Here is a 24,682-nt window from a genome sequence, read left to right as displayed (position 1 = left end):
AGATAAACGAACAAATTCGTACGGTTGGCAACTGTGGACATGCTTCTCAAGATATTCTTAGAAATGAATTAATGGTTTGATAGAATATGCGGTTTTATCAAACTCTTATCAGAATAAACAGCTTTCATTGTTATAGTAGCTAAGTAGGCTGATAAACTAATCATTCCAACTTATTTTAATCCACTTGCCTGATATTTAAAGTTGAATTTCTGTTTGTTCGAGTCAGATAACTTGAATTTGCAATGGAATGCGTTAAGTGCGAACAAGAGGAAGAATAAATAGTATTTGATATACTCGGATTTCAAGTGTACATTTTGTGAATTGTTCGTTTTTCTAATAGATAAGGTTGAGACTGACCTGAGACGATCAAGACGGGGGAATACAAGGTGAGCAAATGTTTGATTTTGTACCGTAAACTGGGTTTACTTGGAAAGTTTTTTTTTTTTTTTAATCATACTATCCCTTGTTATTTATTGCAATTAATTTTCCTTCTTCCTGTGATGTTTCTAGAGCTTAGTCCATGTTACTTTTCCTGCAGTCATAACAAAATTTTACTGAGACTGCAGCCTCCCAGGAGCCAAAATGTGCTGTTTCCAAGGAGCACCGCTTTCGGGGCTACATGGAAAATAAAGGCATTTTCATAGCAGTATGAGCTGTGTAAAAGATGGGATTATTTGGAAAGAACCATTTGCAAGATTACACTTTCCTCAGAAGATTGATATCCAATATGCTTATTTTTCTTGGCTGTTTTAAATTAAAAAAAAAGCATAGACGCCGACTTGAAGAACATATTGGGGGGCCAAACAATGAATAAATATATAATCATATTCAGCCGTTTTCTATCAACTGCTTGATAAAGGCTCCTTCCTCCCAGATCTCGGTTCGTTGCATCCGCTCCGCTGCGCAATTCATAAGCTAAGTCAAATTTGTCTAAAGGCATTAAAAAATTTAAATTCAAGTTCAAATTCTGGGAACTTCGCTGCACCACATTGATCTTCAGTTGTCATATCGATGTGCCATAGTGTTGGTTGAAGCTTCAGCGCTCTATTAAACACCGTTTTGAAAACGGGGCTTTTTATCGAATAAGAAGGGTGTTCCTAACATTGAATTAAAGGCAAGACGAAATTTACGACATAAATTGTTGCTCCTCTTTGTAATTCTTCTTCAACTGAATTATATTGGGGGCGCGAGGACCTCACCTTTAAATATTGGGAGGCCAAAAAGTGCCCTGCTACCCCAAACTCGCCGCCTATGAAAAAAAGAGACATTTTTGCATAACCTTTTAGTTAAACTCAATAAATTGTTGAACAATTCTAAACTAACTACAGTGATAAACTTGTCTTCCTGAAGGTCTACAGAACAAAAAAAAAAAAAAAAAAAAAAAAAAAAAGTTTTTGCAATATGCTTTAATAAACGGCAGGTTTTCAAGCAATGCAAGGGAAATTTTGGCAAATGGCAATACACACATAAGCTCTTGAGACTTCTTTAAGACATTAAAACATGCCCTACATAATTTTATGAAATTTATGTATGTGTCAGATCAGTAATTGCCTTACATTGGTTTACAAAATTACGTGATAACATTTTTATAAGTGTACATTTACATTAACTCTTTGCAAAAATATATGGTACTGTTATAATAATAAGAATGTAACACAGTACGATAAGGACAAAAAATTCACATACAGTGAAACCTCTCTAAAGCGGACAGCCGTGGGGAATCAATAATTGTCCGCTATAGAGAGGTGTCCGCCTTAGAGAGGTTTTGATATTTTCTTACGTAAATTAGTAAAGAAGGTAATATGCAATTAGTAACAATATTTTTGGATGAATCATGTATGCACGAATATTACCAAAATGTTACTGTACCTGTGTTTCCTCTGCTGTCTAATACTCTATGTTGGAGGCACAAGATGGAAATAAGATGTTATAGTTCTCTGCACTTTACACTTACGTTTTCAGTATGTCGCTTTAATTTGTGGGTTAATTGCAGTCCAGTAGTGTCTTTTTTGTGACAATATGCGTACCCGCGGGCAAAAACTACCGAACATGTCTTCTGCTTAGTTAGAGATTCCAGCAGGGCAGTAGAATAATGTGTTATTCCGAACGACGGGCAACTGTCAATCACTTTCGTGTCTAAAACAGCTTGGGTGGAAGTGGAATGAAAGCAAAGGACATGAGAATGTTGTTAAACAGAGATTCTTCGTCTGGATTGCTGAGTAGACAGTTCAGGAGACAAAATATCACAGTGCTTTCTTGGTGACACATGTATGAATTACTAAAAATGTATTTTTACAATACTTTTCAACTTATTTATAGAGAAAGTGTCCGTAATACGGAGGTAAATAATACCTATAAAGGACAGAAAAGACTGTCCGTGTCCGTGCTAGAGAGTGTCCGCTTTAGAGAGGTTTGCCAATATGTTATATCCTATTACAGTGTTCGGGGATTACAAAATATGTCCGTTACGGGAGGTGTCCGCTTTATAGAGGTGTCCGTTAGTAGAGGTTTCACTGTATTAGAATTCTTTGCTGCGAAGTCATATGGAAAAACAACTTGTTCTCTGTGGTTGTAGATAAGTTCATGCAAAACTTGAATAATGTCATCGTTGTCTACCCTCCCCCACTGATCAATATCATCTTTTTTAGTAGAAAAACAGAAGGAAATAAAAAAAATGGCCACAGGTTGTCCCAGAAAGGAAGTGGAAATAAGTAAAACTAATTCGTCTCGTTAAGAAACTTCTGAAAGCAATGATATTTGGCACAACCAGGTAAAAATCACTTTTCATTACTGAAATACATGGACAATTTACAGAAAATTCAAAAAACATAAAATAGCATCAATTGCTATGAGAATTTTCAGAAATAAGACACAGCACTTATGACCATCCACAGTGGCGTATTTAGGGGGACTTCCGGGCTTAAGCCACAGTAAAGTATATAAAATATCTTGCAGAATTGTCACATTTTCAGGCAAAGCCCCACCAAAACAAAATCGTAAATACGCCACTGATGCCTATTTCGAATTGGTCTGGAAGTAAACGATATATCTGTCATAGTTCTCTCATTATTATACCATTTAACACAAACAAATGTCAGTTTTCCAAGTAGCCCCAGATTTTTTAAGTAGCCCCATTTTACGGTATATTACTAGTTACAGGTAGTAGTGCGTCACTGTTAAGAGGAATTATAATAAATAATAATAGATACAAACTGCTACTAAGCGGTTTACGTTCTTCTTGTAGCACATAAATTAATAATTAATTTAAAAACTATTTCTGTAGAATAAGAACTACCTCGTATTAACTTAATCGAATTGGCAACGAGACACTATAGTGATCACGACAATTCGTGAACCCTGAGCTCAGTACTAATCACAGAACTGCTTTGCCTCACGTGTGATGTATCGGAAGAATTCGGGACGATTCGTGGGAGGTGCCTTCCGAACTAACACTTGAGAAAATGTGAAACAATTGAAGTGCAATGTTGCCAAACTTAAAAGACTTGAGGAACTAGCGACCAGATCTACCAATCTATCAAATAATTACATCGATTCTTCCCAGATGACAGTTAAGGTCAATAGATGTTTACACTAGCATTGCTTAGTAGCGTAACAATCGATGTAACTGTTTGATAAATTTGTAGCGCAGTGCTTATGGTTCAAAGCTAACATGCGATGTTGCCACGTAATGAAACTTAGGATTCCTTACAGCAGCTGAAGGAAGACATTTGAACTGAGTATTCAGCACATTCTGGTTGAATATCTGAAATACTCAGATTTCAGACAACATCGCAGAACTGCCAGTTATGCAATTTTACTGTAGTCGTGCTGTGAGTGAGAATGCTGTTTTCAGTATCCATATTGTCGCTTTCACTGGTGCTATCGAATTTGTTAGCGTCTTCTGTTTTGTAGGCTTTACCTCTTTCTTCTTATCTTATCTGTTTTTTAAAACTTTTTTCTCACGAGCTCGCCTTATTTATATAATCTCTCGTCACATTTTATCGAATCTATCATTTCCTCTTTACCTCTGATGCTTCCAAGTTGTGTTCTTTAACTAAGCAGTCATTTGACGAGAGACAAACTGAGGCTGTTGCTGTTGGTCGTTGGATATGGAGATAAATAGTCGTCTTGCTAATGTCCCCATTAAATGTATATCAATTCACTCACTTATCACGCGAACGTACGTATTAATAAAGAAATATGAAGTTATAATTCCTTAGAAAGTACCATCCTACGAAAGTACGATGGCTGATCAATAGAGAATGATCATAAATGAATAAAACATAATTATTTATACTAATCCTCCAAATGTTGATGGCCTTTTTCAAACTAGTCCCCATTACATGCAATGCACTTGTCCCAACGTTTCTGCCAGTCATCAAAGACATGCAGGGAGCCAATCAGGCCCGTATCCAGGGGGGTCTAGGCCCCCCCTAAATTTTTGCTGGTCCCCTCTAAAATTTTCACGGTAGGCTTGCAAATGCACTATAATATGGTGATGAACTATAATATTGTTCGATCGGGCCCCCCTAACTTCAGCCGGCTCCCCCTAAATTTTTGGGCTGGCTACCGGCCTGGAGCCAATTTGGACAGATCCTTCAAACTCGTCTTCACAGCTTTCACCACTGCTTCTGAAGATGCGAAATGCCGTCCCCGGAGGTGTTTCTTTAAAGTTGGAAAAAGAATAATCACAAGGGGCTAAATCAGGGCTATATGTAGGATGGGGTACACACGGAACTTTTTTATCTTTACAAGATAGTTAACAGAATGTCTGTATTGTTCTTCGCGTGTCACTTCCATGTTGCCTTATTCGAAACTGAAACTACGGGTGCTTGAACGGCTGCCAAGGTCACATTCCTGACGTCATGGCCTTCAAATTTGCTCGATCTGTTCGTCACTTCTCCCATTACACAGACGTGTTTCGTTTTCTGTGCCTTACTGTTGTATTCACCTCATAAACACTGATGATCAGTCTTTACTGATCAGTATATGTATATAAGGCTCTATTTAATTAATTATAACAATTTCGTGTTTAAATTATTACTTAATGTATTGTTATTAAACTGTTCAGCTGCAAAATAAGTTACTGAATTATACACGTTAGGTACACGAATGCAAGTTGGATTAAGATCGATTTTATTCCCAAGGATTATATTATTTTTCACTGGATTGCAAAATTTTAATCTTGAACAAGAGTTCACTTACAGTGATGATGTGTAACACAAAAGTTACACATTTCTAGTATATGAGTTCTGAATAGAACAAAATGAAGCTTTAGTCTCCCTTCGCAAAAGCAGCTAGCTACCTTGTCTATGTAACAAATGATACTTGCATAATATTTTTCGATTAAACAAAAAGAAAAAAATCTCCGTTAATATAAAGTAATGTCTTGATGTCTGCTCCATTGTGATAGTTTTTCAGTGTAGAGAGAAAGTAGAAACTGGAACAAATCGGCTGAGGACAGAAGTCAATGGAGAACTTTTGTGAATGGGACATTGCATCTTCGAATTCCATAGATCATCAAGTTATATCACTACTTTGTAAACGTGGCAATACTAAAATAAAGTTTGAGTTTCTAATCGTATATCATTTTAAAATATGTTCCGGACACTATGATGAGACATTGTTCAAGGTTCAGAGTACACAGGCAGATAAAGACAGTGAGCATTAACTAGAACTCAGTCAACATTGCAGAATTAGAGGAAACAGCGTTGGGGCCGCGATGGTTCAGTGGTAGAGCGTTCATCTCTGGTGCATGGGGTCCCTGGCTCGATCCCAGCTCGCGCTAAGTGAACTTTGTGGTGAACAAACACCGTGTGCGCGGGTTTCCTCGGGGTTCTCCCGTTTCCTCCTACTTTCTTCATTCCACCATTTCATTCATTTTTCATTATCACTGTGTCCTTTAGCCTAGGCGACATAACCGTGGGACGTAAAACTCAAAGATTTCATTTCATTGCAAAGAAACAGAGTTGTAGCCGCTCTTTCCTAGCAGTGCATACCATAGATGGCCATTTTTCATTGGGCTCGCTCGCGCTCGCGCTCACTTCTCTCAACTGAGCTCGCACTCACTCGCGCTCGCGCTCACCCGTCTCAGCTGGGCTCGCGCTCACTCGCGCTCGCGCTCACTTCTCCTAACTGGGCTCGCACTCACTCGGGCTCGCGCTCATCTCTCTGGACTGGGCTCGCGCTCACTCGCGCTCGCGCTCACTTCTCCTAACTGGGCTCGCACTCACTCGGGCTCGCGCTCATCTCTCTGGACTGGGCTCGCACTCACTCGGGCTCGCGCTCACTTCTCCTAACTGGGCTCGCGCTCACTTGCGCTCGCGATTACTTCTCCCAACTGGGCTCGCGCTCACTCGGGCTCGCGATCACTTCTCCCAACTGGGCTCGCGCTCATTCGCACTCGCGCTCATTTCTCTTAATTAGGCTCGCGCTCACTCGCGCTCGCGATCACTTCCCTCAACTGGGCTCGCGCTCACTCGGGCTCGCACTTACTTCTCTCGATTGGGTTCGCGCTCACTGGGGCTCGCGCTCACTAATCTCAAGTGGGCTCGCGCTCACTCGGGCTCGCGCTCAATTATTGAGCCCGAGCCCGGTTGAGCGTGAGTGCCGAGCTCACGAGCGTCGGGCTCGCGAGTTTGGACACCTATGATACAGACACGGACAATGACACGGAGAACCAGTCGTATTAACAAATGCTGAAACAAATCTTCAATTATGCGCTTATTCACCTAAAAATCACCTTCACTAACATGTCTGCTCACTAGGAGCGAATCCCCAGCGTGTACGTTAACATATACTTACGAGAGAATACCTATAACGACAAATGATGTACTCAGATTTTGAGTACAGTTTCAAAAGTTCATTTCCGTAAGCTGTAAAGGCAGTAATTGCTATGCTATCACAAATTGCTATCACAAATTAATTGCAACTTTTGAGTTGCATACACACAAACTACTAGGGAATGAAGAGCATGTACTAACAAAGAATACACTGGAAAATGAAATAACATGTTATAACAAAAATTAAAATAAGATGATAATCGATACAAATGTAGAGGATGAATATGGCATGTCCGAACTTCGCCAAGTATGGTGGAAGAAGCTATTTGTTTACTTCTTCTTGACCAACCGCTAAGAACATTTATAAATCCATATGTGGCTTTGTTATACGCAATTAGTACATTCAAATTCACGAACGATGACGAACTGAAGGGTACGAAGGTACAGTTGCAAGTAACAACCATAGTCATAATAATATAGTTCAACTAAACAACGTTGAAAATAGTGGACAATCAGGTTTAAGTAGAAATGACCAAAACTGAATAGTTTTGCATCGATCATTCCGAAGAAATTTGGAGTTATATTGAGCATAGTTTGGGGGAGAAGCGAGCATCCCCGGTGGATATACTTCAGCTGACTTCTTTGGGGGGGAAGAAAATGTGATTGAGGGGGAAATTCCCCTCATCTCTCCCGGTAATTTGCACCCTACATATATATATATATATATATATATATATATATATATATATATATATATATATATATATATATATATATATATATATAGATAGATAGATAGATAGATAGATAGATAGATAGATAGATAGATAATTGGCTTGGGGCAATATAGTGCTAAGCCGCATTTGTAAAAACAAATTCTACCCGTTGCTGTTGACAAATTTGCAAAAATTGAGATTAGATGGCAGTAAATATCGTAAATGGTGTTCTTGCCTTCATTAATTTGTATTGTAGTGCAGCGATAAATTTCGTTGCACAATACGTATAAATGTGGCTTAAAGTTATATTACTCCAAGCCCTTCATATATATATATATATATATATATATATATATATATATATGCAAGTTAGTTGGAAACCTGGGGCCCGTAAAATAGTGTTTCTAATCGAGTCCCACGTCTTGTAATTCCATTAGGTTATCTTTTCTCTCTCACTTGAAGAAAGAAAACTAATTTTTTAACGGTGACTTCCCTCCGGAGCAGCCTCTACTTTTAATTATGTGTTTGCTGTTTGAAGGCATATTGTCCTGTTACAATACAGTAAATATGAACATTTCTTAATTTAAGTCAAATTTAAGAGTATTAAAACTGAATTTTTGAAATTGTGCGTTGATTATAGCCTGTAATTTGTTAAAACAAAACACCTATCAAAGAAAATTACAAGTTAATGAAAGGTCAAGCAAGATATTTGTGAATATGAAACTTACATCATAATATCACTTTGAGTCAAGAAGTTATATATGATAAGCATAATGATAATGATAATGATAAGCATAATGTGGTTCTAGTTTTCGATTCATCTTTACATTTCTTTAAGTATATAAATGCCAGTTTTTAAATCGCATAACATAACGGAAAAAATAGTAGCTACATTATATAAAATGAGGTAATTTTACGAACTGCGTTAAAACAGGAAATACAATTATGTTAAAATATTCAGGTAGTTTGGAATCTTTTGCCTGTCAGATGTCAATTAACAGATTAATAATTTCCTTCTATAACAAGCGAGACTTTATTTTACATGAATTAAAGACCAAAATATAAATTCAGATTACGCTCTTTCGCAGGAGACCAATCCGACAAGCTTGGAGCCTTATATAAATGACAGCGTTTTGGTACTAATGAAAAATACAACTTACGGTATAAATGTTAATTTTCGACCCATGTTGTGTAGATGCTGGTCGATAACTCGACGAGATGCTGTTTGGTTGCTCAGATGATTCTTGGTCCTCTCCCTTACCTTTTTATATTGTATAAATTTCCTCAGTCAGACCCTGAGGTTCTCCATAACAGCCTTGTTTGTTCACTTAATTACTTTTTACGCTACGTGACTGCCGGAGAACCTCATTAGTCCACGATAAGTGTGACTGTTTATCCAAAATTCTTTTGTAACCTAATTTAAGTACACATACAATTTTTACATATAATTACTAGAAAACAGTGCTAGTTATTTCACTAAACTTTTTTGATATATTCCTTTTTGCAATATGTTGAGCTAACTTTTTTTTTTCTCAACTCATGTCATAGTTCCATTACAGTCCCCCACTGATGAGGAACTGTTCCTGAACATCACCGTAGTGTGTGTCACTCCTTTTTTTTCCTCAACTCATGTCATAGTTTCATTACACAACTGTGAGTTGAAAAAAAAAGAAAAAAAACAGAAGTGACACACACTACGGTGATGTTCAGGAACAGTTCCTCATCAGTGGGGGACTGTATTGAAACTATGACATGAGTTGAAAAAAAAAAGTTAGCTCAACATATTGCAAAAAGGAATATATCAAAAAAGTTTAGTGAAATAACTAGCATTGTTTTCTAGTAATTATATGTAAAAAATGTATGTGTACTTAAATTAGGTTACAAAAGAATTTTGGATAAACAGTCACACTTATCGTGGACTAATGAGGTTCTCCGGCAGTCACGTAGCGTAAAAAGTAATTAAGTGAACAAACAAGGCTGTTATGGAGAACCTCAGGGTCTGACTGAGGAAATTTATACAATATAAAAAGGTAAGGGAGAGGACCAAGGATCATCTGAGCAACCAACCAGCATCTCGTCGAGTAATCGACCAGCATCTACACAACATGGGTCGAAAATTAACATTTATACCGTAAGTTGTATTTTTCATTAGTACCAAAACGCTGTCATTTATATAAGGCTCCAAGCTTGTCGAATTGGTCTCCTGCGAAAGAGCATAAATTGAATTTGTATTTGGTCTTTAATTCATGTAAAATAAAGTCTTGCTTGTTGTAGAAAAAAATTATTAACCTGTTAATTGACATCTGACAGGCAAGAGATCCCTAACTACCTTACTATTTAAACAATTATGTCAATTGACGAAGCTATCGTAAAATTTAAAATGTTTTGCGTTTTTTTTTTTTTTTTTTTTTTTTTAGCAATTAGTATATGATACCTCATTTGTCCGGAAGACGAGAATACATACCACTTAATCACATTAAATCAATATGAATATAAATGCCTGGTAACCCTTAGCTGTTTCGTTAGGTATGTGCTAAACTTCACTGTAATATGATCTGATAAATCCGTATGAAAATATTGTGACAAACAACACCAAAATCGAGTAGTGGCAAACTGAATGCTATCGTTTCAGAGTAGATTTCGAAAAAAAAATAAATAAATAAATAAATAAAAAATAAAATAAAAAGACTTTAAAGGAAGGAAGTGTGTATGTATGTATGTATGTATGTATGTATGTATGTATGTATGTATATACAGGGTATCCAATATACAATGCAACGCGGAGTTTGGGATAGTAGAACTTTTGAACCTGAAGTGATACACGAATAATGGTTATACCAAAATGAAGCCTTGTTCATGTATATACTTTTAAACTAGGAAGCATAGATTGAAGTACACTAGGAACCACACAGTGTTGCTACATGTAACCGAAGGTGTAAATCAATTTTTTTGCAAAATATGTTAATTGAATCATAACTTATACGTATGGATGTTCTGTCATTAATTTTCAGTTTGTTTAGTTGGAGTAGCTTGGAAAGTATGGAGCAGAAAAAAGAATTTTTCATTTCCACCGATAACTAATCGGATGAGGCCCCTGTAAGGGGTTACTAGGGAAATCGTATTTTTCATAAATTAACACACTGAATTGGCAACTGCTGATGTTTCAATGCATCAAAAGGTGTGTTAAGGATCTGTCTACGTTATTCAATTCCTGAAAACAATGAAAAACAAACTTTGAAATTATCATGATAAAACGTTTACTTACATGCACCCGGTAACACTGCTACTATCAGAAATGAGTTACCAGCTCTACAGCGGATGCTGGGAGTGTCCTCTGTTTTGATTCAAACACTGGTTCACACGTTTCACCAGGTTGGCAACAACTTTACGAAGATTAGAAGTGTTAATGTTCTCAATGGCACCGCGAATGTTCGTTTCCAGGTCTTGAATAGTTCGAGATTTGTTCTTGTATGCCTCTTGCTTTAAATAGCCCCATAGAAATGAATAGCAGTGTTGCCGGATGCATATAAGTAAAAACAAATTTCATTATAATTTCAAAGTTTGTTTTTCATTGTTTTCAGGAATTGCATAATGTAATTAGATCCTTAACACACCTTTTGATGCACTGAAACATCAGTGAAGTTGCCAATTCAGAGTGTTAATTTATGAAAACTACGATTTCCCTAGTTACCCCTTACAGAGGCCTCATCCGATTAGTTATCGGTGGAAATGAAAAATTCTTTTTTCTGCTCCATACTTTCCAAGCTACTCCAACTAAACAAACTGAAAATTAACGAAGAACATCCAAACATATGAGTTATGTGTCAATTTACATGTTTTGCAAAAAAAAAAACAATACACCTTTGGTTACATCTGGCAACACTGTGTGGTTTCTAGTGTACTTCAATCGTTGCTTCCTAGTTTAAAAATATATGCATGAACAAAGCTTCATTTTGGTATAACCATTATTCGTGTATTACTTCAGGTTCAAAAGTTCTATCCCAAACTCCGGGTTGCATTGTATATTGGACACCCTGTATATTTCTCCTTCTGGTCTATTTAAGTGTCCCTTGTTTTCAAATTTTCTAAAATATAAATATAATATTGCTTCAGTTTTTTAAAAAATAAATATTAAAATTACATAGTGCAGTAATTAAATTTCGCGTAAAATACATTTAAAGATCTCAAGAAGAATTCAGTAAAATTAACTTGCTAAAACTGTCGTTTTTTTTTTTTTGTTTTTTTTTAAGAATAAATAAAATGTTTGGTAATATAAATTAATAAGCTAAGAAAAAATTATGTTACATGTATTTAACACTATTAAGAGCTACTCTTGTTTGTTGAGATTTAAAGAACCTACAATTAAAATAATACATATTTCGCTCGACTTTTCTATGAACGTAAGCTTCACATTAGTTGCTATATATAAATTTCTTACCTTGTAGGGTCAAGAAGTTTCCTTACTCTATGATCTATTAGAAAAAGAAAATGGCCATGGAATTTGCAAAACAAAAACAAATGCCAGCCTCAAACACCATTGATAATAAGTATGAAAAAATGGGATTTCCATTCCCAAAGATGTTTCGACAATGAGATCACAGGTCAGATGTCAAACATTCGTCGAGTGGATAAATATAATACACTTCAGATAGTACAGAATGCACTTTTCCTTCATTTTCGTTTGCATAGCGGTTAAAATCTTGCAGGTCGTTATAATCTGGACTTGGAATACATTTCTTATATTTTATTCCTGAAGCAAACACCTGTTTAATGTCGGTCTGCAACATAAGCTCAGCTATACACTACCGTATGTTTACGCGCGTAAACTAACGATGTGAGTTTATGCGCGTCATGCAGTTCATGCATTGTGCATGAATTTACGCATATAAGCTGAGGAAAGCAGTTGCAGAATGGATCGATCGAAAGCAAAGTTTTAAGGGTGGGTACTACCAATGTTATATTGTTGAGAAAAAGAATAAAGAAAAGACGCTAAAGAAATAGGTATGTTTGGACAAGGAATAGGATTTTAATATTAGACAAGGAAGGATAATCCAACTTTTACAGATTATATCCAATTTTTATTTAGATTGTGATGGCTCAGTAGTAGAAGGTTCATCTCTGGTGCGTGAGGTATCTGGTTCGATCGCAGCTCGTATCAAATGGGCAGGGGTGTAGCCAGCAGGTTTGTGTAGGGGGGTCCGTCGTTTTTGAGGGGGGGCAGCTACAATGTACAAAGCCAAAAAAATGTGTTGCTGCTAGTGTTTTTGAGGCCTGAAAGAAAGGAAAATTTTGGTTTCCTTCTGGAAAACTAAAAACACTATTTTAGCTTCTTCTTCTTCTTCTTCTTCTTCTTCTTCTTCTTCTTATTCTTATTCTTATTATTATTATTATTATTATTATTATTATTATTATTATTATTATTATTATCCATAAATTATATTCAAGATAGTTTTTATTATGCTTAATCAAGAACTACTGTCCGGGACCAAACGCTATACTTTTGTGCATAACTATAAAGGTAACCAAGAAAGTTCTGTCCCTTTTCGTGGATGTCTGTGTTCAATTGGACCTCACACCGTGTGTTGAATGCGAGTGGAGATAAGGCGAAGGTCAATTGTTGGTGTGTATATCCAACCATACTACCTGGTTGTGGCAATTCAAATACACCGTAAAGACAGAGGGAACGGCTTGGGTACAAAACCTCGCGGCCAGAACCTCGCGGCCCAAAACCTCGCGGGACAAAATCTCGCCGGGCCAAAACCTCGCCGCCCAAAACCTCGCCGGGCCAAAACCTCGCCACTCGAAACCTCGCGGGCCAAAATCTCGCCGGGCCAAAACCTCGCCTTGCCATAACCTCGCGTCCCAAAATATCGCCATACCCAAAATCTCGCCTAACCAAAACCTGGTTGTAATGATCGCGCGACACAGAATCTCGCCTGGTCTAAATTAAGCGAGACGTAGTGTCGCCTGGGAAGAAATGTTGTCAGGATAAAACCTCTTCACGACGATTTCTTCAATGTAGAATGTTCTATCGCCAGATTTACAAAACTTATTAAGTTTTGAAACTTGACATTTTGTATAAATCTTCTTGCTCCACAAGGGCACTAGCTCCGGATAAGACAATATTTTGCGAAATGCATGCCCTGAGGAGGAATGGAATGGAATGCCTTGAATGAATTTTGCCGTTCTCCAGATCTAAAAAAAACTACTAAGCATAGAACCTTTACGTTTTGGTACAAATCTTCTCCTTGTACCATAAGAAGGTATGTTGCAAAATGCTCCTCGTAAGGGAGTGTTGAAGTTTGGATAATTCTTGAACGTTGGCTTGATCTCAGGACCCACGAGGTTTTGGCGGCGAGGTTTTGTCCACGCGATGTTTTGGGTGGCCCCGTGTCATTTTCCTGTTTCACTTTTTATTATGTTTATTTATCTCCAACCGTTTTCTGTTGGACTTCGCTTATCAAAATATTTCTAAAACTGGTTTACTGGTCCCAAAATCTAAAATTCAGAGTGGGGGTGGGGCGACTGCCCTCCTGCCCCACTGGCACCTCTGTCTAGCGGCTGCAATATGAAGCTATTCCACGCCCTTTCATATGGTTTTAGTTACATTTACTTCGGACTCTTGACTGCGAAGACATTAGGTTTTTAAATAAAATTAATTTGCTGAGCAAAATTGAACTTTATTGAAAATGAACTTGGATTCATTGTCCTCTGAACGTCCTAAATATTACTTTACTTCAATAAATTATTGACTTAAAAAACAACCAATTACATAGGCTTGCAGAAAATATTCTAAAGTTAGCACAACATGAAGTGTCCTTCAAACATTACTTTTGAAGCAATGGTTTTAAATGCAGGTACTATCAATGTTGTGTTGTTGAGAAAAAGAATAAAGAAATAGACATATTTGGACAAAGAAGTGGCTAATATTTAACAAGGCAAGAAAGAATAATCCATCTCTCACTGATTATATCAAAACTTTATTTAGATCGCGGTGAGTCAGTAGTAGAGGGATCATCTCTTGCGAGTGGAGTCTCTGGTTCGATCCCAGCTTGTGCAAAATGGGTTTTGTGGTTGACAAACACCGCGTGCGTGAGTTTTCTCGGATTGTCCCGTTTCCTCCTATTATTTTTACATTCCTCCTCTTTAGTGATGAGCGCAAGAGTCTTTGTCTTGCAGTTTTTACAAGAGTCTTCACCAAGACCAAAACCAGGAATCCCGATGCAAGACCAAGACCAAGACCAAGATCAAGTGTGCCAGTGCAAGACCAAGACCAAGACTCGGTGTGCAAGACCAAGACCACCTGGGTCTTGGTCTTAGTCTTGAATTTGCTCATCACTACACCTCTTCGTTCATGTCATCGTCGCCCTCTTCTGTACCCTACACAGTAGCCTATAAGCGTGGAACGTAAAATTCGAAGATTTAATTTTCTTTTATTTATAACATACAATGTAACAAGACTAATTAACATATGTAATTTTTATACTTGCGAAAGTCTTCTATTCTGTACTTTCCTCCTGGAGATGTATTTTGGCGAATAATCTTCGCAAGAAATACTCAAAGTTTACATAGAAAAAATAAAACTGGGAGTAGGCGGCTTCAGCCTTGAATCAGGGGTTACTTTCCACCGGTCCAAAATATAGCTTAGAGAGGAAATTATTACTACTGGCACCTCCTACTTTCTAATTTTAGGTAAATATCCTATAAAGGTAGATGCTGGAATTAATTTCTTGTCGGAAAATAAATTGCGAACAATGGCGGATCCGCTTCATTCGCTTCACTCAGTAAGGCTTAGCTTTTTCTTTCTTTCTTTTCTTTTTTTCTTTCTTTTTTTTTTTTTATCTTTGGACGTTTTGGGGGGCTTGAAGCTTACACACATAGGACTTACTAACATTATTTTTTTAAAAAAAGAAATCCTGAAATTTGGCTAGGCTTCAGCCTGAAATCCCCAAACCCCGTAAACCTTCCAATGATTACAGTTGGATGATATTCTTGGGCACAAAGAGCTACCAAGGGAAATCAGTTCACGAGGATTTTTTTTTTTCGTTCCTGAGTTGACATTTTTGTTGGATATATGCTAAAAAATCAGAATGTGGTTCCTGTGCCGGTCCAGAAAATACACAATTTTCTTTACAAATATCGATAAATCATACTAAGTACTGATACCAGTACCATGATTCTAATATCAATATTTGTAGATTTCATACAGTTTTGTGTAGGAAGTGAAATGTATAAATACTGAAGGGAAAACATTGCACAGAAACATTATGTTCCTATGTTCAACATATTTTTTGTATATGGTGCAAAGTATCCTGACCTATGATGTTACTTTGCACCAAAGTTTATATTATAGTAATCACGGTCATCGTGAATGTTTACAAATGCACTTGCACGAATGTTTTCCTTATATATCTAGCTATTATATGTTTAAAATATAATGTTCTAAATCATTACGTTTATAAGTTACATGCGATTTTCTTTAAAATTCATTACATCTGCTGCAAAGTAACCCCGTCTTACAGGAATACGCGACAAAACGTACTAGCGACAAAACGTACCACCGACAACACGTACCACCGACAACACGTACCACCGACAACACGTACCACTTACCCTGAGGGATGCTTGGGAAGGGTTTTCTAAAGACACTTTAAATAATGACAAGCGACAAAACGTACCACTTGCCTGGAGGGCTACTTGCGAAGAGTCTTCCAATCAGCCATCAAATAATGACAGGCGACAAAACGTACCACTTGATAGGACAGCATATAAGTATATATATATATTGGCCAAAATAAGGTTAAAAGTTGAACAGATTGGTGGTGAGAAAAGTACCGATGCAAGACCAAGACTACGACTAAGGCTAAGACTAAGACCATACCTGCAAGATTCTCGCCAGACGAAGACCAGCAAGAATCTTGCATATGCAATATTTGAATATTTGCTGATTTCCATCACACTTTATCCAGGCTTTGGACCAGGGACGGATAGGTATTATTAGAGGGGCGCGGGCGCCTTCTCCCACAAGGGCCACCAGCATCTCAATGTCACAAATCAAGTTGCACAGTTTTCTTTCTACAGTAAGTCAATAGTATTAACAATTGACAATTAAAACCTGATATTCTTTCATCAGTATATTACTCTGAATTGTTCAAAATATTATATGAAGTTCAAGGAGAACGTATACTATATTACAAAATTAGCAGATGTTTTAGTGTACTAGTTTTTGATGCTACTGTATCTATCACTTTTGCATTCGAAATATTTTTTAATAAATCTTTTTCAATAGACATCAACATAAATGTTTTCAAATGTTTCTGAGACATGGTACTCGTTATTAGCCTATTTTTAATGTATTTCAGTTTATTTCAGTTTTGAAAAATTTCTTAATTCTGAATCACTTGCACCATCAGCACAGTCATTTTTTCTCGGTTGTGCTCGTCATCAAGACTGACTTTCAAGAATATCCACGTCCTTCAAAAGTCCAAGAGAATACATTTATAGTATCCTTGGAAACTTCTTTACTGAAGTTTTTCAGAAAATATGTAAGTTTATCGAAAGGCACGTCTGGAAGTTCTGTTATTTGGTTGAAGTGTCTAGGGTCCAAATAATCCATAAAGTACATTGCTTCTTGAATCTTGAAGAAATACTCGAAACTACCATGTCCAATATTGTGTTGAATGCGTCGATGCAGTACCTGGTCATTGGATAGAAGCAGCTTCATCTTCATATTCACAGGAAAATCTTTGTCCATCTCTGAAGGCGAATTGTCGACAGGTCAATAGAAAAAAAAATCACGTTCTAAGTCTTCAAATTTGTTATTGGCCCATTCTGCAAAGCTTAATGCGTTCTTAACGGATTCAAAATCATCTCTCTACTCTTTCACTTGGAACAGAGTAGTCTGCACCATCCGATAGGACTACACTAGCAGCACCCTCTATTTGGAGATAATTTGACAGAGAGGTCGTCACTTGAAATATCTTAAGGAACATTTGTGCTGTCCGAATTGTTTTGAACTTGAGAAGATCTTTTATATATCCTTTCGCTTTACACCTAGCTTTAGGTTTGATATTTTCTGTAGAAGCAATTTTCTTAATTATTATGGTCAACTCTATATATAAAGCACTTTCTGGGTTCGAAAAATGACCAAACTTTTACTGATAAACAGTGTGTTTTCTACCATCTTGTTTCCGCAATAACTGTAAGACGCCTTTGTTAACATTTGATCTTCCAAATGTCCATTCGCTGATAAGACTCACGCATAAAGATCGCACAGTCATTCAGCAGAACAATGACACAGAATCAATGCATTTTTTTTTTGTCAAATCACATATGACATGATTGAGTATATGAGCGTAACACCACACGTGTAACTGAGTTTCTTAGTGGTTAAGCGGTTAGCGTATGCGCCTTTGTCGTGGGAGACCTGGGTTCGATTCCTGGCGGGAGCTCATGTGCTTCGGATTTCCCGTAAATCAGTATGTCCCGTCTCATATAGCCAGGCTGCTAAAAGGGCCGTTAAACTCAAAATCAACTGAATCACACGTGTAACTGATCATAGGTGAATTGAAAAAATCCGAATATTGTCCTTGCATGTTACTTGAGCCATCGGTTGAATTTCCAATACACTTCTTAATATCAAGGTTCAACTTCTGCAGAATTTCCAGCAGTAAACCGCAAGGACACGGGCCTGTGGTAGATATGCATTTTACAATGACAACAATACTTTAACAACCATTTTAACAACATACCGTAAAACAACAGAGCACTGGCCTGAAACTACTATATCTCGAGCAGTGTCTAATAGAACAGAAAATATTGAAGCTTGAGAGACTTCTTTCGAAATATCTTCTCTGATAAGTGTGTTGATAGCATTCAAAACATAATTCACCGTGTTTAGTAAAAGTTATGCGACCACTATCCTGCTTACTTCCTCGTATATGACTCTTCTCGGTGATCTCATCTAAATTACTTTTAAGCGGAAGATCAAATTTGCTTAAGAAAGGAATAATATCCAAAAAGTTTCCAAGATCTATAGCTGTGTCTTTCAGTTTATAGGCGGTTACATTTCCTCTGTAAATGAGCCCTCTTTTACCAATGAGTTTCCACACTTTGACAACTCGATACATTACCTGTCTGCTCTTGTCAACCTTATACTGCCGTTGTTTTACCTGTTCGTGAGGAAGTAGTTTCTTAACATTATGTTCTCTTTTGTTAGATATGTAAGCACCCACATTAGTCTAATGTATTTTGGAAGACTCGTGTTCTCTTACTCGATGATAAACGTGTATAATGTTACGTTTAAGAGAAGTTTGTTCGATCTGGAGAATAATCTGTGAACACACTGGAAAAAAAAAATGCTTGAAGTGGTACGTTTTGTCGCGGATTAAATATCCGAAATATTTTAATTAGTCCAAGACAGGTTGTAATTTATGTAAGTGGTACGTTTTGTCGTGGAATAAATATCAGAAATGCTTTAATTAATCCATGACAGGTTGTCATTTGTGACAGGTCGTCAAAAGTGGTACGTTTTGTCGCGAAAATTCAAGTGGTACGTTTTGTCGCTGGTACGTTTTGTCGGGACACCGTCTTACAGTACTGGATGATCTTTGTCTTAAACAATATCACCTACTCACGAAGCTGTATACATTTCTTGGAAAAGCAATCAGAACGAACATAATGTTTCTGTGCATTCACTTTACGATACCCAAAGAAAACCTTTTATCTGCAGCTATAACGCCTACAGGTAATCTATTATTGAAATCTAGGCCCTGATCTAGGACGGGCTCCTGGGAGGGAGGGGCAGTGAAAGATTTCTGCGATGGTCTGCCAGTGGGGAGCGGCGAATGACCCTTCGTCCCGTGCTGCAGAGATTTCTTTGAATTTAGTGCAGGTGTCTTCTGTGGTGCGTATTGTATTCAAATTTTAAAAAGTGGATCAAAGAATTTTCCACATAAGAAATATATACCATATAGGCCTATTACAAAGAGTATTATTGCTGGAATTTTAAACGAAATTTACTAAACTAATTTCGTGCAAATTACTAACTCAATCCTTTATATAAATTTTATATCTCTCTTTATTGTTAATAATTATAAGAAACAATATGTTGAAAGTTACTGTTGAAAATAACACTTTTTGAACCTCGTCACCGTTATCACTCTTACAATTTTCTCTACGAGACGAGAATTTTTTCGAGTCTGGTGAGCAACACTAGTTCATCCAAGTCTTAGATTTCAAACATCATTTCAGTGCTAAATGATCCGTATATAAAACCTATAAATTATAAAAGTAATTATACGATCACAATGAATAGCATATAGGAACGCCTAAGATATTCAAATCATTACACAATATACTCCAATAAGAAATATGGTTTAAATATTGTTAAATTACATCCTTCTTAGACTTCTCTCCTGAAGCAGAAGGATTCTGAGAACTATTAGATAAGGGAATACATTTTGTACTTAAATTTACAAAATGAGACGAGAAGTGAATCCTCGAGAATCCAGACAAGAAAGAAGTTTTCGAGAATTTATACAAGACGAGACAAGACTTAGGGTTCAGGAGAAGTGGTGTAATCACCAGTGAGAACTGGCAAGTCATCTAATTTAGATTCCAAATTAATATAGAGGTTTCCCTTTCATAAACCTCGTTAAACTTAATCAGTCAACTAAGCTTTATTAAGCTGAACGAATGTAACTTATGCGTCCACATGTAAACGTTTATTTACAGATATTTCTCTCGAAGATGGTTTGAATTATGTTGTCCAAATTTAGCGCTATCATAATGATCGTGTATCTGGTTTCAAAATTAACTAGATAAAAGGCCCATTTAAGGGCTGTATGTCAACTTGACATCGAACAACTTGCACCAAATTTACTTAAATCTGGCCATTTTTCACTTCCATTCTTGGCAATTTGCCGAACAGGTAATTTTGTCACCGAAAATTTTGTCACAGTAATTTCGTCAGTGGTAATTTTTTCACCAAAATATTAGCATATAGGTAATTTCGTCACCGGAAAATTTTACACAGTAATTTTGTCATCGGTAAATTTATCACCACAGCATTAGCATATAGGAAACTTTGTCACGAAATTTTTTCCCCTTTGTTGAACTAGGTATAAACAAAGTAAACGACCAAAACAGCTTATTTATCTTAATCAAACTTGGAAAATAATTTAGTTGGTGTTATATTGTCATTTTGAATTTATTCCTACATGCATATTAATATATGTATCTGTATACGAAAAACAACGTATCAGTCTCGGTCTTGTTTCGATCAATATTTGCAGCTCCTTCCTGACAAAGCGGTTAGCGAACGTACCTTTGGCGTGGTAGACCCGGGTTCGTTTCCTTGCAGGTTATGTGCTTCGGATCCCACGTTAAGCTATAGTTCGCATCTGATGTGGCCCCGCTGATATAGTCGCAAGAGCCTGAGCAACAGGAAATTTGTTTGAGATATCCTCGGTACCGAAAACCAACATTAAACCCCAATAAATAAAGTCCAACACTTTGCATTACATTATACTTGAATAGCCAGAGCACATGTCTTTGAAGCATGGGGTTCCAGGTTTGAATCTTGGTGGGAGACCATTAAAAAGTTTCAACTCATAACGGTAGCTTACATTCCATCTTAAACCGTAGGTCGACATCTCGTACAGCTTTGATGTTGAAAGGGACGCTAGATTCCAAGCCAACCAACTATGCAATTTATATTTTGATATTTTAACAAATACTCTGGTTTAATCTGATAGTTTTCCTTTTCCCATGATCTTGCCTTATACTGAAATTCTAATCTCTACCAATCGCTGCTCTGTTGAGTGAGCTGTCGGCTCGACTCGATAGTGAATGAGCTGTAAGCCGACCCGCTCGAGCCGTTCAGAACCCTAAACCCGAGCCGAGCAGTTTTGAACTTGTTTGGCCGGCGCTCTCTAACTTGTAACGATTTTTGGTTCGAGCCCAAATACTTGCTCCTCCAGAAATCAGACCCAGAACCACGTGAATAATGCCTTCCCTCCTAGACTTCACGACTACCGAAGTCAACAGTCAACTCGCTTTTAGTATTTAGATACAAATCGCCTATCTTTCATGTATATACACGGTGTTGTAATAATAATAATAATAATAATAATAATAATAATAATAATAATAATAATAATAATAATAATAATAATAATAATAATAATAATAATAATAATAATAATTTGTAGTAGCAGTAAGTATCATTAATAATAATTATATTGTCAATGTAGGATATCTGAAGAAAGTATTTGAAACTACACACAACATTGGGCTCGATTTGGCTCGACTCGACTCAAATTCGAGTCGAGTTTAGAGCCGAGTTGGAGGAAATTTTTCGATCCGAGTTTTCGAGTCGAGCTCAAATATGTCTGTTTCGAGCCGAGTTGAGTTTCAATGAAAACTCGCTCGAACTCGCTCGTGCCCATTCTTAACTGTCTCTCGCTCACGGTTTTGTTTAGGACTCTCAAGTAAGGCTCGATCGATATGTTGTATCTCGGTCTAGTTTCGATTTACTAAAGTCTGTCTCGTCTCGAAATTTAAAGAGGAGAAACATGATACTTAGAGTAATCTTAGTCTCGGCATCACCATTAGAATATGTTACGTATGTTCAAGTTTAATTCTAGAACGCTTGGAGCAATTTCAACGAAGTTTGATACACATATGACATACAATCACAATAATATTGTAGGGCAAGATATCTCCGGTCTCCCTAGCGGTGGATAGAAGGGTGACGTATAAATAATCGAGAACGACCTACATTCATGTCGAATACACATTTTTAAAGAGTCGCTATACTTTGTTGAGAGTCCAGATGACATTTAAGCTCAAGTTTAGTCTAATAGAACAATAGATCTCCGTAGAACCTTATGCTAACTGTTAGAAATGAATAGAACTATTGAACCTACTAGAAATTTTGAAAACAAATAAATTGCACGTCAAATATACATTTCAAATATTTTGAATAAACTTTTATTCTTCCGTGTATACAGTTCAAAGACTAAACCATATTCGATTACCGATTAAAGAAAGAAAAAAAAAACGAAAAAAAATCATAATTTAACGTCAAACCATTAAGGTCTTTCGGCTGAAGGAGGTGAATGATTAATGAAAGTGAATGATGATGAAAAATTAAACTTTGTGCTCTCCTACTCTGAATCAAACCTGGAACCACGTACAACAAAGGAAATACGCGCTAGTCACTACACTAGCAGAGAAAATTGCTTATTGCACTCTTTCGAGTACAAAGGCTATATGACACGGTGATCTTCAATTTAAGGTAGAACCATAAGCACCGCAATACGATCAAATTTCAAGGCTCTCCTCATCAGGACTCCAACCCAGGACACGGTGTAAGGAAGGCGCAAGTGCATGATTGTAAATATTTTGCCGTAATTTAAATGTGTTATACGAAGTATTCATATACTTTTTGGCCAAGAAGAAGAAAAGAAAAGTTGTAAGCTGTTGTAGTTTTATTCATTGCTTATAGCATTGTTTCAAATTCTTTAGAAATAAATAAATAATAATAAAAATAAAAAACTTCCACTGAAATCTAGTTTCATACTATCCTTCGATATGGACAACAAACCCATGTGCAAAAATCCTGCTGCTCTGTAACAATAGATAGCAATTTCCAAGAATTGCCTCACTTCCCTCTATGCTCTGTACCTTCAACCATAAAATACAAGCATCATATGATCTCTGCATCTTTCGGAATGATGGGAGAATTTTGAAAACGCTACGTCTCATTCAGAGCTTACGAAGCAGAGATGGGTATTTTTGCTAACTCTCACTCACACTCACCTACCAAAATCTTCCTTTTCAATGCTGCACATGGAATGCGTTTCTTATGTTCTTGTCTCTGAAGCAAATGAGTCCACGTAAGCGCGAAGCGAGTGCGGGCTCGAGATCACACTCACTTCTCTCAACTGTGATCGCGCTCACTTGGGCTCGCGATCACACTCACTTCTCTCAACTCTGATCGCGCTCACTTGGGCTCGCGATCACACTCACTTCTCTCAACTGTGATCGCGCTCACTTGGGCTCGCGCTCAGTAATCTTAACTGCACTCGCGCTCGGTCGCACTCGCGCTCACTAATCGTAACTGGGCTCGCGCTCACTCGCGCTCGCGCTCAGTTTTCCCAACAGAGCTCGCGCTCACTTTTTTCAACTGGGCTCGCGCTCACTCGGGCTCACGCTCACTAATCTCAAGTGGGCTCGCGCTCACTCGGGCTCGCGCTCACTTTTTTCAACTGGGCTCGCGCTCACTCGGGCTCGCGCTCACTAATCTCAAGTGGGCTCGCGCTCACTCGGGCTCGCGCTCACTTCTTTCAACTGGGCTCGCGCTCACTCGGGCTCACGCTCACTAATCTCAAGTGGGCTCGCGCTCACTCGGGCTCGCACTCACTTTTTTCAACTGGGCTCGCGCTCAATTATTGAGCGCGAGCCCGGTTGAGTGCGAGTGCCGAGCTCACGAGCGCCGGGCTCGCGAGTTTGGACACCTATGGTGCATACATTGCTAGTGCCAACGTGATCGTGTATACCTCAGTTTTAGATTGTGGCTTCTAGAGATGCAATTTGAAACGTCAGCTGAATTTTTCTTTCATAATATACCATCACCTACTTTCTTGGGTTCAGGTTTTTCCACGAAAGTTAGGTACTTCCAATGTATGTACTGGTTCATGTAGTTCACCAAAGCTGAGTTTGGATAGACCGTCCGTTGTTCTTAATTTTCTGGTGGTTTTAAACAGTCCCTGTCTTCTAGAAATTTTCGACTCAGTTAGGTTACCATTTTATACGAAATAACATTTTTCCCTTCATTCCACGTTAATATGACCCATTGATTAATCATTCATTCGAACCATCAATCAGTTATAAATCTTCAACCCTAGCATTCCATTTCAACTAGCTGAAAAACAAATAAATTATTTCAAGGCTTGCTAGTTCCTTCGGTCAAAAGCTTTATTCTAAATCGAGAAGTCTCACATACATTTTACTTAAAGTTTACCTTAATCTTTTATATTAATTTTACTCACAAGGGAACATCTTATTTTGATAGTAGCATTGCCCAATCAAACAATGTGCAATCGATAGAGGATTGAAGGAAAGTGAGAAATCCAAAGTTTTACGGGCCGACACACCCAAAAACACAGGAGATACAGA

General features: G+C 37.4%; 1 protein-coding gene across 1 annotated transcript in view; it reads left to right on the top strand.

Moving 5' to 3' along the window:
* The first annotated feature begins 255 nt into the window (after nt 1-255).
* The window catches only part of LOC145663021 (uncharacterized), a 42,513-nt gene continuing 18,086 nt past the window's right edge, over nt 256-24,682 (top strand). The window contains exon 1 of the mRNA XM_081729151.1: nt 256-386. The gene's annotated coding sequence lies outside the window, so the exon portion shown is untranslated. The remainder of the gene's footprint in view (nt 387-24,682) is intronic.

This window comes from Thermobia domestica, chromosome 10 (genome assembly GCF_964235325.1).
Source record: "Thermobia domestica chromosome 10, izTheDome1.hap1.1, whole genome shotgun sequence".
Classification (NCBI taxonomy): Eukaryota; Metazoa; Arthropoda; class Insecta; order Zygentoma; family Lepismatidae; genus Thermobia; species Thermobia domestica.
This window is presented reverse-complemented; position numbering and strand designations above follow the sequence as displayed.